Below are 16,486 nucleotides of genomic sequence, written 5' to 3' on the forward strand. Positions count from 1 at the left end.
CATTAGCTAGGGACGTTATTATTATTAAGTATTTTAAGACTAATATTTATAAAGCTTAATCAGGGACATCATCATCATCATCTTCTGTCACTGAGGCTGTACCTGCCATAAGCTTTGTTTCGCACAGCTAGGCTCTACACAAAAGCTGAACCGTGACGCACAGCTCCGATCATCTTCCTCAAACAATGAAAACAAAAGACTTTTCAAAGGAGGTCAGAGACACCCCCTTTTTGAGAGCCGACGCTGATGCTTTATAATATAGCCCAGCTCCAGATAAGCAAGTTTGCTGAGGTATTGCAGCCAAACAGGGGCATCTTCCTGCTGCATTTGTTAGAGTTAGAAGCCATTATCCGTACGGGCAGGAATGTTTTAACTGCTGAGTCATAAATCCCCTCCCCAAAATTAAAGCTGGGAAAAATAGCCCTAATTACCCTTTAAGTTTCTTTTCCTGTTTCCTGACCAGTTGCCTAACTTTTATTATGGCATAAAAGAGAAATTACTTGATTTCACCATTATGTTACACGTGCTTTAACAGAGCTCCTTTCTGCCCCAGGCATGGCGCGAGTTTAGCTGAATTATTCTCAGGAAGGAGATGGAAAAGATTATCCGTACGATGAAAAAAAAGAGGCGGGGGGAGAAGCAGCCAACAAGTGTGCTTAACTTCGCATTATCCATCTGCAGAGGCACTCGGGTGCCTGCCATGAACTGTGTCCTTAGAGCAAACCTTCAGTGCTGCTGTTAGTAATGCTGCTCTCATTCACACAGTACTGATGAGCACCGCAATCATTACAAAAAGATTGTTCCATCTTCTTTATTTTGAGCATCGGCCTTCCAGCCTTTTCACATTTCCATGGAGGAGCCTTTCCAATTTGAGGTGAGATGAGATGCTGCTGCTAAGACAATCTGACAGAAACACTCAAAGGATACTAAATATCTGAGTTACACCTGGGGGAGATATTAAAATACACCAACTACAAAAATAGACTATAGTTGCTGACATGCCGCACTTCAGAAAAGATGAATTTGATATTGTGTTTTTGATAAAAAATTGTTATCTTAGAATGAGCACAGACAACCAAGACCAAGATCTTTAAAAGTTTGTAATACAAATGCTTATTTTCGGTTCTTTTACACAAGACCATTCGATGAAAAGCATCAAAACCTTTGCAGGAGAAGAAGAGGTTAATTGCTCAGTGAAATGACAGAAGCTAAGCATAAAAAATAAAGACCCTCGATGCATATAAAAGAATTGGGAGGCTTGGTTTCGAAATGGCTTACATTACTCATGAGTGACAAAACCTCAAGAGAATTTTACAGGTCACCCTAGGTGTCAATTAAATTGCCATGCCCAAGACACCAATACCTTTTGCATCTCTCCACCTGTATTGATGCATTTCCTTAGTGCCACAGGTCTAACAGAGACTCAGAAGAAAATCAAATTGTAACTCCTAAAATAGAACCTAACTCCAGCCAAGCACCATTCTGTTCTGGAAGTAACTCCTGCTCAAAATCTCACTTAGCTAACGGTCTTCTGGTCCAGATAAGTTTGGACCACTAGGCAAAAGTGCGTTTATACCACTCTTAAAATTGCCCCTTCCTGTGACAAGTGTTACTGCCTATTTTAAGCAGTTATCTTGCAGCTCAGTTCATTCTTGAGGTTCAGGATTGCCAGCTCACGGCCAAACATCCCAACCACAGCATTGTTAATGGTCTTGTCCTACCACAGGTGCTGGAAGCTGCTCAGGGAAAGTACCAATAAATCTGGCAGGGAAGCGTTTGTGGGCAGAGAGGCACAAGTCAAATGCAGAATGAGAACTGAGATTAAGCACATAAATATCACTATCCCATTCATATACTGTACATATAAGTAAATGCTATTCAGACAGGAAGATCGTCTCCTCAGACCATTCTCTGTCTACAACTCGGGTACTCCAAGAAGGAACTGTAACCAACAATGAATGGAAGAACACAAATGAGGATAATCCAGACAGAAAAAGAACAACCTGTGCCCATGTCTGGAACAGACTTGTGCAGAAAAGGCAATCAGAGAAAGCCAGAAACCTTTCCTGAGAGCTACAAGCTTCCTCTTCCAGTGGACAGCTAGGAATTACCAAGTGCCCCCCCAGAAGAAAAGCATATGAGTTCATGAGTTATTCTATCAGGAAGCAACCCTGACCTGCATGGTGGCCAAAGATGAGAAGAATCAGCCACTACTGACTCTCATAGAATAATTTACATGGCACAGTGCTTCGTCACTTGGTCCCATAGCCAGGTACCTTGCAAATATACAACCTATGTCTCTTACATATATGTTTCTGTTAAAAATAATCCTACCTAACAGTCACAATTATCACACGTGCCTAATCATTGTAATTAAGCTGGAAGCTATTGATAACTTTCTTACAGAAAATATTTATCACCAAGTCAAAACAATTTGTTTCATAAAGTAAATAACTTGCACAGATAAAGAACCGTATTACAAAGCACATTTTTATGTGGATATATTGCTTATTGAATTAGCATTATACGAAAAGGGTTATATTTCATAATACCAAACATTTAAAGGCCATCACTTTGCTATTATTTTTCACTCATGCAGTGGAAATAATGCTAAAGGATCATTGTTGACCTGAAGTTTGATCAATCCTACACATAAAACCAGGAATTAAAACAAATTTAATGTACTGCTTATAGCCTATATTTCATCTTGCCACTTTCCGTGAGTTTTATGACCACAGTTTTCAATTAATTTTTTTCTCTTTCACTGATCACTGTGGAAAAAGACATGAGGGGAAACTGATTAAGGCTCTGTCAGGCCCTGTCACATTTAATAATACTGGGTTCAGGCATCGCCTTCTAAATCAAACACAACCCAGCAGTTTGAGCCCTAAGCCTCCCATCCTGCAAATAGACATTTACACAGCCAAACCCCTAGCACTGCAGGGAGTTCAGTAGAGATTTAGGACATAACTGACCATGATAACAGGCATGATACGGGCAATGGAACCATGGACTAAAGAACAAAACAAAGATGGGGGTGCCAGGAAACAGAGAAGAATCCCTCTCGTCACTTCAGTGTAGCACTCTTAAATATTATATGTAAAAACATGAAGCATAAAATAATGAAGGCAGAAGAAAGATATTTACGTTGGTGCTCAGTCTCTATCATCACTGTCAAAAGAGGTACTTGCACATAATAATAGAAAATAATTTTTCAAAAGGATGTCACTATACAGGGAGTGAAAGCAAGATGTCCAAGTTAGATTTTGAGATGAAGTGCTAGTATCATTAATGTATGTTGCCTGTGATTCCCATACATTTCCACCGAGGGCAGGTTATACCTTAAGAGAACAATTTTAGCTGCATTGACTTTGCTTTTAGGCAACCCAAAACCCTGATTTAAAATTACAGTCTTAAAGCAGTGTTAACCCTAAGGTAAATAAGATCTAGTCAATATGCCTACTGAGTGTCTTAGGAAGTACATAGACTCTCAGTGTGAAATTCCTCACGTCTCACTTTTGTAATCTAAAACAGAAGCATACAGTTGATACTAACGGTCCCTTTATAATTTACAAAGAGGAAAGCTGGTCTATTCCCGAGAGTGATTCATTTCATCATAAAATAAGTGGGATAAACATCCCTTTTGAAGTGCCCGATCTTTCTCCACTGCCTAAAAAAAAACCCCAAAACCTCAAGACAACCTTAAAGAAGACACGTTAAACCTCTGCACAGTTAATGTTAAAAAAAGAATCGTTAATCTTCAAACGTTTAAATGGCTAATGGCAGATGAGAAAAACTTACCCTCATTGTCTGTGGGGTCCACAGTTATGGGCATGCCTTTAATTCTGAAATATGATGTTCTGTGATTAAAATATTTCCCAGCAACCAAAGTTTCCAATATTTTTTCTTATTTTGGCAAGTATGTTCATAAACCAGAACTGTGCGGTGAATGTAGGCCAAAAAGTTACAGCAGTATGACACTTTATAGGCAGTTTTTCAAAAATAAAGCTAACTGATTTTATTCACAACTTATGCAACTTGGAAAGTGGTTTAAATGACACCGAAAAAGAAGACACTCATAGAAAAGCACGGGCATCCACACAAGGTATCAAAAGATATTGGCATAAATCTTTGGAAAAAAATAGGTCTGAAGAAAAGAGGGGAGGAATTATAGAGCAACTCAAAGAAGATGGATGACAGTTTATCACATTTTCACTCATTTTCTAAGCTAACTTTAAGCTCTCAAACACTAAAACTCCTAGTAGATGCCTCAAGAGGCTTCTTCATTATGGGTAATCTATACCCTCAAGGGATGTAGTTTTATGCACAGCCTTATACAGTACTTTGAATAAAGCATATAGATGCTGTCCGCAAAATTTTATTGCTGGGTGAGAAAACAGACCTGCACGTCTTCATTTTCGCAGTTTTGAGTGGAATGTGAATTAATTTTTCACACTTTCATAGTTTAAAAATGCAAAAGGAGTCTGCTGTCCCATTTAACACAGGCTGCAGTACTTCACTCAGAAATATCTTCAGTACCTGCTTATTCCTTCTTTATCACAGAAGGTAATGGCAATGTGACAGTGAAAAACTTTTACTCACTGCAATTAAAGCTGAATTAGATCACGATTCAGTGTTATGCTTTCTAGTCTTTGGATTTTGGTAGAGAATGGCTGCTTTTTCTTTTTCTTTTTTTTGTTATTTTTAATTTTCATCTGAAAAGAATGTAAATCCATAGAACTATTTATTAGAAAAGCTATTTCAAAAGCAATATTTGTAAATCCATAGCTTTCAGATATATATACAGTGAAGAATATGCATTCCCAGCACAAGAGGACACAAAAACAGTCTTCGTGCAACATCATCATGATGAAAAGTTGTCCTCTTAAATAGAGTTCGTATAAATAATACATAAATGCACCAGAATAAATCAGTAGTTTAAATAGACTATTGTTTCCAGTATTGGCCATTACTGAGTGTTTCCAAGGAAAAAAAATAAACTACCTAACGTCAGACCAATTATGAATCAATATGTCACTGAATGATATTTTTCCCCCAACTGATCAGTTTATGCCCTGAAGCACAAAGAAGATAATCCCTACGATATTTTTTTTTTCTAACATGAGTTTAGTTATTTTAGTTGTTTACTCACAGAAGCAATTAATCTTCTTGGACTACAATAACTATTTCAATATTCAAAATTCAGTGACAATTAGATGCTCAGATTGGGCTACATCTAGGGAGCAAAACATATTTCCTTTCTGAAAAGCTCTCAGAGAAGTGGACTGCCACTCAGCATGCTAGAATGCATAATTTTGGTCATAAAGCATCCTTTATGAACAAAAGCAAGATAAGAAACACTCTGCAGAACTGCTCTTAAGTATTTTCTTGAATAAGAAAATATGTCTTCTTTGGACAAGGACTCTAGGCAAGCATGAGACTAAACTATCTTGAAATGTGACAGCACAAACTAATTCTCACACACTTAATATATAACAGACATTTTATTTATAGGTTAAAGGTGAAAAAAAGCACAGTGGAGAAATAATATGCTACAGAGAAACAAAATATATGTATATCTATGGAAGCGGCACAAAGACCACTACCACCATATGTGAACAACACCGCAGGAGAACAGGATTTCTTTTCCCCAGTTTGTCTCTGAAAAGTGTCACTTCCATATAGTTGATTAGATAAATTGCCTGCAGTTGTACTCTTTTGGATGATCTTTTACATCTAATTGTAATCCTAACAGGCCTATGTCACCATAGCCTTTGCTGCTATAAATCTTACTCATGACAACATCTCTACAGCTTTTTTGTCTCATACCCCAAGCACAGCAAAATTGTCAGATCAGTTCATGAAGAAGTGACAGGCTATTGTTCTTCCTTGCATCCATGAACACCTCATTAACACAAATTTAATGCCCCTAACATTTTAGTGGCTTCGATTACATACAGAAATCTCACTACACTGTGTAAGGGACAAAAGTGTATCATCACTTCACAGAACATAAGTGAATGCGCACAAATTCAATCATTATTTTCTTAAATGGAAACTAGAAAAAAATTAGCAGGTTCATTAAAAATAATCTTTTCCAGCCCATCTTTAAGCATAAATATTTTTGTATTGAAGCAGAATAAGTAAATTATTTATGTCAGTCAAAACAGAGCAGTACATTAATCCAGGTTCTCTAGCTTCTGCCCAGATTCAACTGACTGTAGGCTATAAAAATACTCAAGGGAAGTTAGTTTCATTTGGATTAGCACACATATTTAGTGTATAATAACTCACAATACAGAAGGATCTCACACTGGGACTGAAAGAATGCCTTTTAATAAAAGAGATCTGGATTGCAATGAAGCCATGAGAATTTCTAGTCAATGGTGTATGAAATACAATTTAAAAGTTGGTTATTCCATAACCTATGTTTCAATATCAGTTTAGGAAAAAAATAGACTTCACTTTCTCGCAGTGCGTGTCAACTGCGAGAAGTGAGAAAAGGGCTACTGGAGCAACAGGCTGTTCCATAGGGCCAGAAGCAGGGAAACCCCCAGCGCACTCCTAGTGTAAAGCATGTTACCAATGGGGTTTAAGCAGAAATTTACAGTTCAGTTTTTGGTGAAGTCTTTTCTCAGGTCCCTGGTCAGTCAGTAGCACTAACATTTTTTCAGTAATCACTTAATCTTTAAGGCCCACTTCTTCCTCCCATTCCGAAAAATACTAAGCGGGAGATACCATGACCACAGTTCCTGGTACGAAGATGTTTCAGGGATTATAGGCCTGCTAAGGTCTACAGCAAGTGACAGGACTATAGTGTTGCTATTTGCACAAAAAATGAATGAATAAAAAAAGGTGAGAGGATAGGAAAGAAGGATTTTCCTCATAAAGGACTTTACCTGAGATTTGGTACTGGAATTTATTCCTGCCTTCCAACTTAATCATCCTTAACCTTTGCTTGTTTGCTCCATCTCCTTCCCCACCTGCCCTCCTGCCACACAATCGACTTCGAAAGTGCAGTTTTCAGAATAGGGATGTCACTCCAGTGCTCTAAGTGAATTACAGATTAATAAATATATGAGAATTCAGTATGACCAACTTGTAGCACATCGACCACGTATGCCTTCGGCCTGCTGCACTTGTTATGTGTTTCAGTTTACAAAACATGTGAGTTTTTCTCATAAGCCTTTCAAGCTCAGAAGGCATTCATCACTTTTCTGCAGACAGTCTCTGTGGCTGCAAGGTTGAACATATTTTTAGGTTCTGAAATGCTATTCCAATATGTGTTGGTAGTACTCCATGCCCACACAGATTTCCTACGCATTCAACAGGCTCCTACAAGTGGCTGTGGGAATATGTCTTCGCTCATCGAAACACCAAGGAAGTCTCTTAGTATTTCCTTGCAAATCAAATCAAACCCAAGAGGACAGCCTACAGGGTTTCCAAGGCACAACTGAAGCCTCCTCTCTAAGAGGCTCTGGAGGAGACAGCATTTACAGCATCTTGTTTGCATGAATAATGTAAGCCATGAGGGTGATGTTTGTGCACAGTCAAAAGTAACTGCATCATGCTACCGTGTATTCAAAGTGTCCAGAGGGCTTTCAGATAAGAAATTTTTCACTTTACAAGCACTTTTTTTTTTTTCTAGCTGCTGGCTCTGAAAACTTAACTGAAAGTTGATCTGAAAGTCAGGCAAGGCTCCCATTTATTGCACATTGCAAAGATTTTGTGAGCCAAACTGCACTCTAAATTACAGGTATGAAACTGCATTTGTCCTCAAGGTCTTCATTTCTGCCTTGGCAATTTGTCCTTGTAACTGAAGCTCCGTTAACAATTGTTGATAATGTACGAGCCAGATGGAATCCATTTTGCCTTCCTATAACTACAGGTTCTGTGATTCGAGCAGAAGTAAAGCTGTAATAAAACCCTTTTATCCACAAGAGTGATAACCATCATTGCTGAGTCAGAAAATGTCATTTCTATTCTTATTTCTCAGATACAGCTACAACTCCAGGAACTACCATGAATTAATTGCAAAATGAAGGTAGTCTTCTCAAACACTTTCAAATAAATTTTTGAAAATACAGTGAAATGGTGATGTTAGAAAAATGCTGCCTTTCACATGTGGTCTTTGGTACTCATTTCACACTAAAAATCAGCACAAAAATCCTCGTGGTAACTTCAGTGTGTTCATTTGGGGGGGGACCCCACACACCTGGAAGCTGTGAGATAATACCTATTTCAGACGGGCAGAGAAGCAGGGGGGAGCTGCCAGGAGTTCACAGCTAGCCCATTTGAAGTCACTGCTAGGGGGACTGAACTGCTTCTTATAGCACGTTCCTGAAGGCTACTGTAAATCTATACGCCTCATGAAAATCTGTTGTTATTTTGGGTAAACCCCTAGCACTCTTTAGCCTACGTGACCCTTCTAATACAGAGACATGTAAAGTGATAGCCAGATTATTTCGATTTCTCCTCCATCAGTGACTACAATATTCCTTTGGAGTTATGCTCTATTAGGCAACACAAGCAGAGATCAATACTCGGATCTTTATCTGTTTCAACTTTATTTGCTTATTCCCCACTGTGCTTTCTGTGGGGGAATGATATCTAGTACTTTCTGGTTTATGGGATTTTGAACAGCACCAAGATAATATAGTTCAGGAGAACTGTTCGCTTGAATACTAAACTCATGCGTGTAGGGCTGAAATTAAGATAAAACTTTGTTTTATTGGTAGAGAAAGAAAGGAAATACTTAGCCTTTCCCTCAGCTTTAATCTTATCGCACTGTTTTCTGCTTGGTTTATATGAGGCAAGAAATGCCTTGCTGTAAAGCCTCTGTTAGAGCCTCTGGGGTAGCACTTTACAGCAGCCTCTGAGCTTTCAGGCAGTGGATAAGGGAGGGGGAAAGCAGCCTCCAGACCACTCCGGACAGACGGTCACTGCCCAGATTGCTGTGCCACCTGTGGGCATGGCCCTTTGCCATGCCTTTCCCTTCTCCCGGGCCTCTGGGCTACTGTCCCTCCACCAGAGGTTATTGTCCCTAATGTTTTCTAGCAGGAGGGACAGTGCGGTAGCTTCAGAAGAAGTCAGTAAGTTATTTTAAACAGCTGCGGTTATAGTGTCTCGCCTCCTCCGTGAGCAGCCTTATGAAAGCAGGGCCCCTCCTGGACTGGATGCTGATGAGAAACGAGAGGCAGCAGCATCTCCCATCAGCTCCATTCCCTACCAACTGAGCACAGAGGGGAGAGGGCTAGCTGCAAGCATTTAGGTATTTCTTCAGACTTTCAGGTCTCCACTCACAGGTGAAGAGACCTCTGAGCTCTGCTACCTGTGACCAAAACCAGGAGTCCCTGCGAGTACGTGCCTGAGCTCCTGGGCTGCAGGACATACGAGCCAAGACACGCTGCTGTGCTAATGCAGCTCTGAGCACGGCCCCCTCTGCACACGTCTGTGCAACAACAGCCCAAACACTTTCAAATTGTACTTTGAGTTTTCACAAGAATAGAAATATGTATTTGTGGCAAAGGTACCAGAATGAAAAGAGCTGAGCTCTGTTCGCAGCGCTTCCATGCTTTCCTGTGTGTCCTGGGACTTTACAACAGGGCTCCTTGCTTTGTTCTTCAGTCTCCCCATGAGCAAGAAGTGCTCTATCCTCCTCAGGATTGTTACAAGTCTTAGTTCATCTGAAGGGCAAATATTCAGAGAAACTCTATTGGAGGACCTATATTAGAATTCATTCTTCCAACACGCTCACCCCGTTGTCGTGTGGGACTTAATAACAACCCACACACATAGGAGGGGCGTTCATGCTTTAGAGACACGCAGGAATTTAAAAGCTTTGCTGGATCAGGATCAGAGTATTCACCACCAGATGGCACCCACAGGTGGCCAGTTTCTTTCTCTTTATTACATACTTTTATGATTTTTCTTGTGCAGTAGGGACCAGACACAAGAGCACTAGAGACTATCCTGGCAGCTGTGATTGTTTTTCCTTTGTCATTTTAGGACAGTCTAACATTTAAAAACAAAATTATTTAACATTTTTATCTGAATAGTCATGTGAAAGCAGGTGCATCCACAGCACTACATACAAGTCAGACACGTGCTCCAACACCATATTCCCCCTCTGTTCAGACTCGCTGCTCTAGTACATGTTCTTGTGCTTAAAAGTCCACCACGGCACTGCAGATTTCATTTCATCCACATGCACTCCCAAATCACTGTACTGTGGACTGAGATGGAAAGATGGAACAGCATCAGAGGTGCCAAAATGAGATGCCTCATACTGCTTACCGTGTATCATGTCAATGAGGCACAGGTTAATAAGTAGGTCTGAGCACAATATCTGCATCAGTTTCTTCTGAGAACGTACCAACAAATCATGTCAGTTTGTACAGTGTCAAGCTGTTACCATGTCAGTAATACAAACTCCGATTTAGAGGCGTTTTCAGGCATACAGGAGAGCTGAGCCACACAGACACAGTTTTTAGCATCTTAATGGTTATAGGAGCTCTTGTCCAACAAAGTGGGAGGCCCCTAATCCCCTGGGTGTGCATGCTTCTGGAGAGTTCTTGGCTTAACTAGCAGAACCTGAAAACGTGCCTCAATGAAATTGGGTGGGCTAATCATAGAACCTCGACACCCCATGGCAATACTATGGAAAATGAGCCACCCTCATGTCTACATTGAGTCACATAATGTAGGAGTATGAACAGACAGGATTTAATAGGAGAAAGAAAACACAACCGAAAACTGGTGCTATGTTTTCTTCTGGTAAGGTAGAAGGCATCCAGATCTCCAGAAAGCTGCATGGCCATATATTCCATACTCCTATGGCACGTCCATATTGCTAGCATCCTATATATAATGGTTCTTGCACCTATATTCTTCTTTTCCACAGTTTCTCTCCCCTTAATCCCTCATGAAGGCCCCTATTTTTATTATGCAACTTAGAACAATTAATCTAAGTACTCATCACTTTTCATGTCTTTTTGTTCAGTCTGACATTAAGCAGGTTCCACCATGAAAGATTGTGATATGGGAAGGCACACGCACATATAGGTTTAAAAGTAAACAGCTGTTCATATTGTTTTAATACGACTTCTAGTAAACACTGACAATGAGATTCAATACAGATAAATGTAGAAGGATGCAAGTAAGGAAAAACAATCTAAGTTTTACATCTGCAGGAGAGGGCTCAGAGCTGACTCCCAACCAGACTGTGATCTTCGGTTTATAATAAATCATTTAAAGAAAACATCAGCATGACACTGAGCAGTAGCCAAATAAACAAATCAAAGGTTCAGAATTATGAGAAAAGTAATAGAGAAGTGGAGTGGTTTTGGCTGCAGCAGAGTTAGTTTTCTTCATAGTAGCTTATATCGTGCTATGTTTTGGATTTGTGACGGAAACTGTGTTGATAACACCGTTGTTTTAGTTCTTGCTGAGCAGTGCTTACTCAGCGTCAAGGCCTTTTCTCTCTCTCACGCTGTCCTACCAGCGAGTAGGTTGGGGGTGGGCAAGATGTTGGGAGGGGACACAGCAGGGACAGCTGACCCCAACTGACCAAAGGCATATTCCATACTTTATGACATCATGCTCATCAATAAAACCTTGGGGGAAGAAGGAGGAAGGGGGGACATTTGGAGTGATGGTGTTTGTCTTCCCAAGTAACTGTTACACACGATGGAGCTCTGCTGTCATGGAGATGGCTGAACACCTGCCTGCCGATGAGAGGTAGTGAATGAATTCTTTATTTTGCTTTGCTTGTGTGCGTAGCTTTTGCTTTACCTATTAAACTCTGTTCCTCAGCCCACGACTTTTCTCACTTTTAATCTTCTGATTCTCTCCCCCATCCCATGGGACGGTGGAGGAGAATGAGGGAGCAGCTATGTGGGGCTGAGCTGCCCACTGGGGTTAACCCACAACAAGAAATAAAGTAAAACACTGGTAAGTCACCACATATATCTCTTCATGAATACTGTGTGTTGTTCTTGTCCCCCTCCCCATATCTAAAAGGATCTGAGAAAAGATAGCAGAGACGCAAAACAACAATGAAGCCAATTACAGAAGTTGCCTGAAGCCAGTTTCAGAATGGTTCTTACTACAAGGAACAGCTGAAATTACTAGTCATAACCAGAGTCCAGCTGGGAGTGCATTGCAACAGAGATCTATGAAACTGTGAAGAAGTGAACAAGGAACAAATGCCCAGAGTTCACCAGCTCAAACTGGTGAAACGGTGGCAGGTTAAAAGTAAGCATGGTGGAAACACTCCTTGTGAAAGAGGAGGAGAGCTGGGGAATTCCTTCTGACAGAATGCACAAAGCCAGCAAGTTCCCATGGGTTTAGAGAGGGACCCGACAAAGAAGAAAATACCAAAGACATCACATGGTTCAGGAAGTCTGTGAGCTGGAATATGTTAGAGCATAATCTAGGGAACTATGACGCTGTAGTCGCTCTTTCCTTATACACTTCCCTGCACCTTGCTGCTGAAACTAAGGCAGTTCTTGCATCCAATTCCACTTTTAAAGGGTTACAGAAAGCAGTTTCTTGGGTTGTCACCTGTGTAGTAATGTCATAATGGCTTCCAATGGAAATACTCATTTGCAGGATGCTTAAAAATCCAGATATAACAAGCTTCTACTAAACACAAGAACCTCAAGAAACCAAATGGATTAGTCAGGTTGCTATTGTTTTGGGGGAAGCATTGGTGAGTATGGTATTTTTCAGATGGGCTAATTCTTCATCCTGCAGATCTTCAAAACAGAATGAAGACAAGGAAGACCGTTCACATGAAGCAGAATAACCTAGTGCTCTGCAATGCCTTGTGACTTCCCAGGACACTTTTCTTGTATATCCCAAACAGCAGATATAGATAGAATCGTGGAATTGTAGAATGGTTAGAGTTGGAAGGGGCCTTTAAAGGCCATTTAGTCCAACCTCCCCTGCAATAAGGAGGGATATCTTCAACTATATTAGGTTGCGCAAAGCGCTGTCCAACCTGACCTTGAATGTTTCCAGGGATGGGACATCTACCGCCTCTCTGGGCGGCTTGTTCCAGTGTTTCACTACCCTCATTGTGCAAAAATGTCTTCCTTATATCTAGTCTAAGTCTTCCCTCTTTTAGTTTAAAACCTTTACCTCGTATCCTATCACAACAGGATGTTGTTCCTCATCTTTCCTGGAGGCCCTTTTTAAGTACTGAAAGCCTTCTCTTCTCCAGCCTGAACAACCCCAACTCTCTCAGCCTGTCCTCATAGGAGAGGTGTTCTGATCATTTTTGTGGCCCTTGTCTGGACCTGCTCCAACAGGTCCATGTCTTCTTGTGCTGAGGGCTCCAGAGTTGGACGCAGTACCCCAGGTAGGGGTCTCACCAGAGCAGAGTAGAGGGGCAGAATCACCACCCTCAACCTGCTGGCCATGCTTCTTTTGATGCAGCCCAAGATATGGTTGGTCTTCTGGGCTGCAAGTGCACATTGCCAGCTCAAGTCCAGCTTTTCATCCACCAGAACCCCCAAGTCCTTCTCAGCAGGGTTACTCTCAACCCCTTCATCCCCCAGCCTGTATTGATACTGCGAGCTGCCTCAACCCAGGTGCAGGACCCTGCATTTGGCCTTGTTGAAACTCACGAGGTTCACACAGGCCCACTTCTTGAGCCTGTCCAGGTCCCTCTGGATGGCATCCTGTCCCTCGGGTGTGTCAACCACACCACTCAGCTTCGTGTCATCCACAAACGTGTTGAGGGGGCACTCGATCCCACTGCCTATGTCATTGATGAAGATACTGAACAGTACTGGTCCCAATATGGACCCCTGAACGACACCATTTGTCACTGACCTCCATCTGGATATTGAGCCGCTGACCACTACTCTCTGGATGCAACCATCTAACCAATTCCTCATCCACCGAACAGTCCACCCATCAAATCCATATGTCTCCAATTAAGAGAGAAGGATGTTGTGGGGGACCATGTCAAAGGCCTTACAGAAATCCAGATAGACAACATCCATAGCTCTTTCCTTGTCCACTGATGTAGTCACTCAATTCTAGAAAGCTACTAGGTTGGTTAGGCAGGACTTGCCCTTGTTGAAGCTATGCTTGCTGTCTGGAATCACCTCCCTGTCCTCCATGTGCCTTAGCACAGCTTCTAAGAGGATCTGTTCCATGATCTTCGCAGGCACAGAGATGAGACAGCTAGGTCAGTAGTTCCCAAGGTCCTCCTTTCTACCTTTTTTAAAAACGGGTGCAATGTTTCCCTTGAAACATTCTTGAAACGTTCCCTTGAAACATTCCCTGGAAACATAGCTATATAAATAGAATGAACTCACGTGGAGGAAAGGATAACCAAAATGGGGAGAATGTTAAAAGGTTAAGCAAAAGGAATATGAAAGGCACCCCAAGAAAGTTAACAAAGAACTCCAAGGAATAATCCAAAGGAGGAAGTGTTATCAACAAAGCTGGGTCAAGGAAACACAACTGTTAATGGAAACACAGCTTTAATTTGGGGAGATGAGGGAAAACTGAAAAGAAACTTTTAGGTCCTGGTTCTCCCAAAAATACCTGAAAAAAACCCACAGCTAAACAGGTGCAAATAAAATGTGTGCCTGGAGGCCTCTCAGTTCAATAGCTCTCAAGAAACTGAACTTGCCTGTCTAATTTATTAGGCTATTAACCCCAAGAAACTAGCTTTTATGGAGCCCTAGCAACCAGCAGCCACTAAGAGAAGGTCTTTGCTTACATACTGCTTTTACGCCCCGGGCCTCCCAGATTCCTAAGGCAGGTTTACATCAAATGCACTGAGAACAATAAACTGCCTTCCTTTTGCCAAACCCCAGCTACAAAAAGCATAGAGAAGAGCCCTCTATGCAATAGAGAGGCTCTTACCTGCAAGGAAGACTCCTGGAGACAGATGAGAGAAGCAAACTGTGACTGCTGCTTGATAAACAGGCATCACCCTAAAACATGTTAATTAGTTTAATTTAGAGTCTCGCAGAATGCTACACAGTGGCAGGAATGCAATATTGCAGTGCACAGTAAATGGGAAATTGCAGCTGGTTGCTAGTGGGCATTTTTTCATTCCTGTTCATCATAGATCTGAGTAGAAGAAAAGTGTTGGTATTTCCCTGACTATAACTGACAACTAAGGCTAATAGCTTAAAAAACAAAAGTGGAATCCACGATACAGGAGAAAGCATGAATGGAGAAAATGTAAAATAGGAATGAGGAAAACTCCATTGGCTTAAACCAAGAGGACTTAGACCCTGTTGCCCACAACAAGCCTGGAGACTGACCATGAGTTAATGCAAAACAGAACTTCAGATGGGTTTGGAAGTTTGAAGATTTATTTATTTATTCGTCATTCTGACGTTGATTCAAACTGTATTTCATATGGAACCTTCTAAATCCATAAGAACAGTATAAAAGCATTTGAACAGTGGATTTTCTTCGTCCCATCTTTGGTCTGATTAATCTGGAAGACTGTCAAGGCTGGAAGTTAGAGTGGAATAAGTTTGGGTTTGAATTATAGGCACAACAGCTCCTCTAGGCTGTTTCTGGGCTTTTCCTACACTGAGAGTGTTGGGGGAGTGACAGTTTAGACTGCTGTAAAACCACACAAATGGGCTCTCAGTGTGGGATGAAGCATCCCTTTGGAGAGCTAATTGAAAGAAGCAGTTCCACAATAGCTGTTCAAGGCCAGAGCTCTATTGGAAACAGTTTGGTCAAAACAACTGTTGACAAAGCAGCCAATAGCTGAATCAGCTGCTTGAGCCAGCCTCTGGCACACCATGCTCTCTGCCTTGCTCCGGCTCAAATAGAGAAATCCCAGGTCCCTCTGTGGTGCCGTGGCTCCCCGTGCTGCATCCCTGCGCTCCCGGCACCCAACCAGCCAATTCTGGCAATGTAGCGTGCTGGGGGTTGTTTTCAGTGTATTGGGAAGTCCTAGAGTGTATCTCAAATCCATAATTCTTATATATAGGTTGACATTGGAATGATTTGAGATATAATATCTATTGTGAGATCAAGCTGCATAGCTGGAAATTGTTGAAAAAGGAGGCGTAAATCTACACGTGGTTAGAGACTTAGTTGCTCAGCTGGGTGCTTGCAAAGCCTGCAAATTGGGTGCTGTTTGTACTGACATAAACTTCTTTTATCTCATTCCAACTAGATCTCTGTGGGAGAATGAGCGTCCTCTTCCTTTCAACACAGCCAACACAGTTAGCTAAGTCAAAGCAAAATGATCGGGACATTTTTTCTGCAAAATTCCTAATTAAAGGATGTTGATGGATAAGCGAAAATAATATGGTGGGACAAGGAATAATATCAGTCCACATACAAATTATTTTTTTCCAGGTTCAGAATTCAGGTCCTTCAATTTACAGTGATGTGTAATGTCATGTCCATCTAAAAATAAATAATATAAACCCACATCAGATTAAGTGGTCTTTAAATTTTCTGTGTAAATTGGATCAGATTTGATCTGGAA

This window comes from Vanellus vanellus (assembly GCF_965231255.1).
Source record: "Vanellus vanellus genome assembly, chromosome: 3".
Taxonomy (NCBI): domain Eukaryota; kingdom Metazoa; phylum Chordata; class Aves; order Charadriiformes; family Charadriidae; genus Vanellus; species Vanellus vanellus.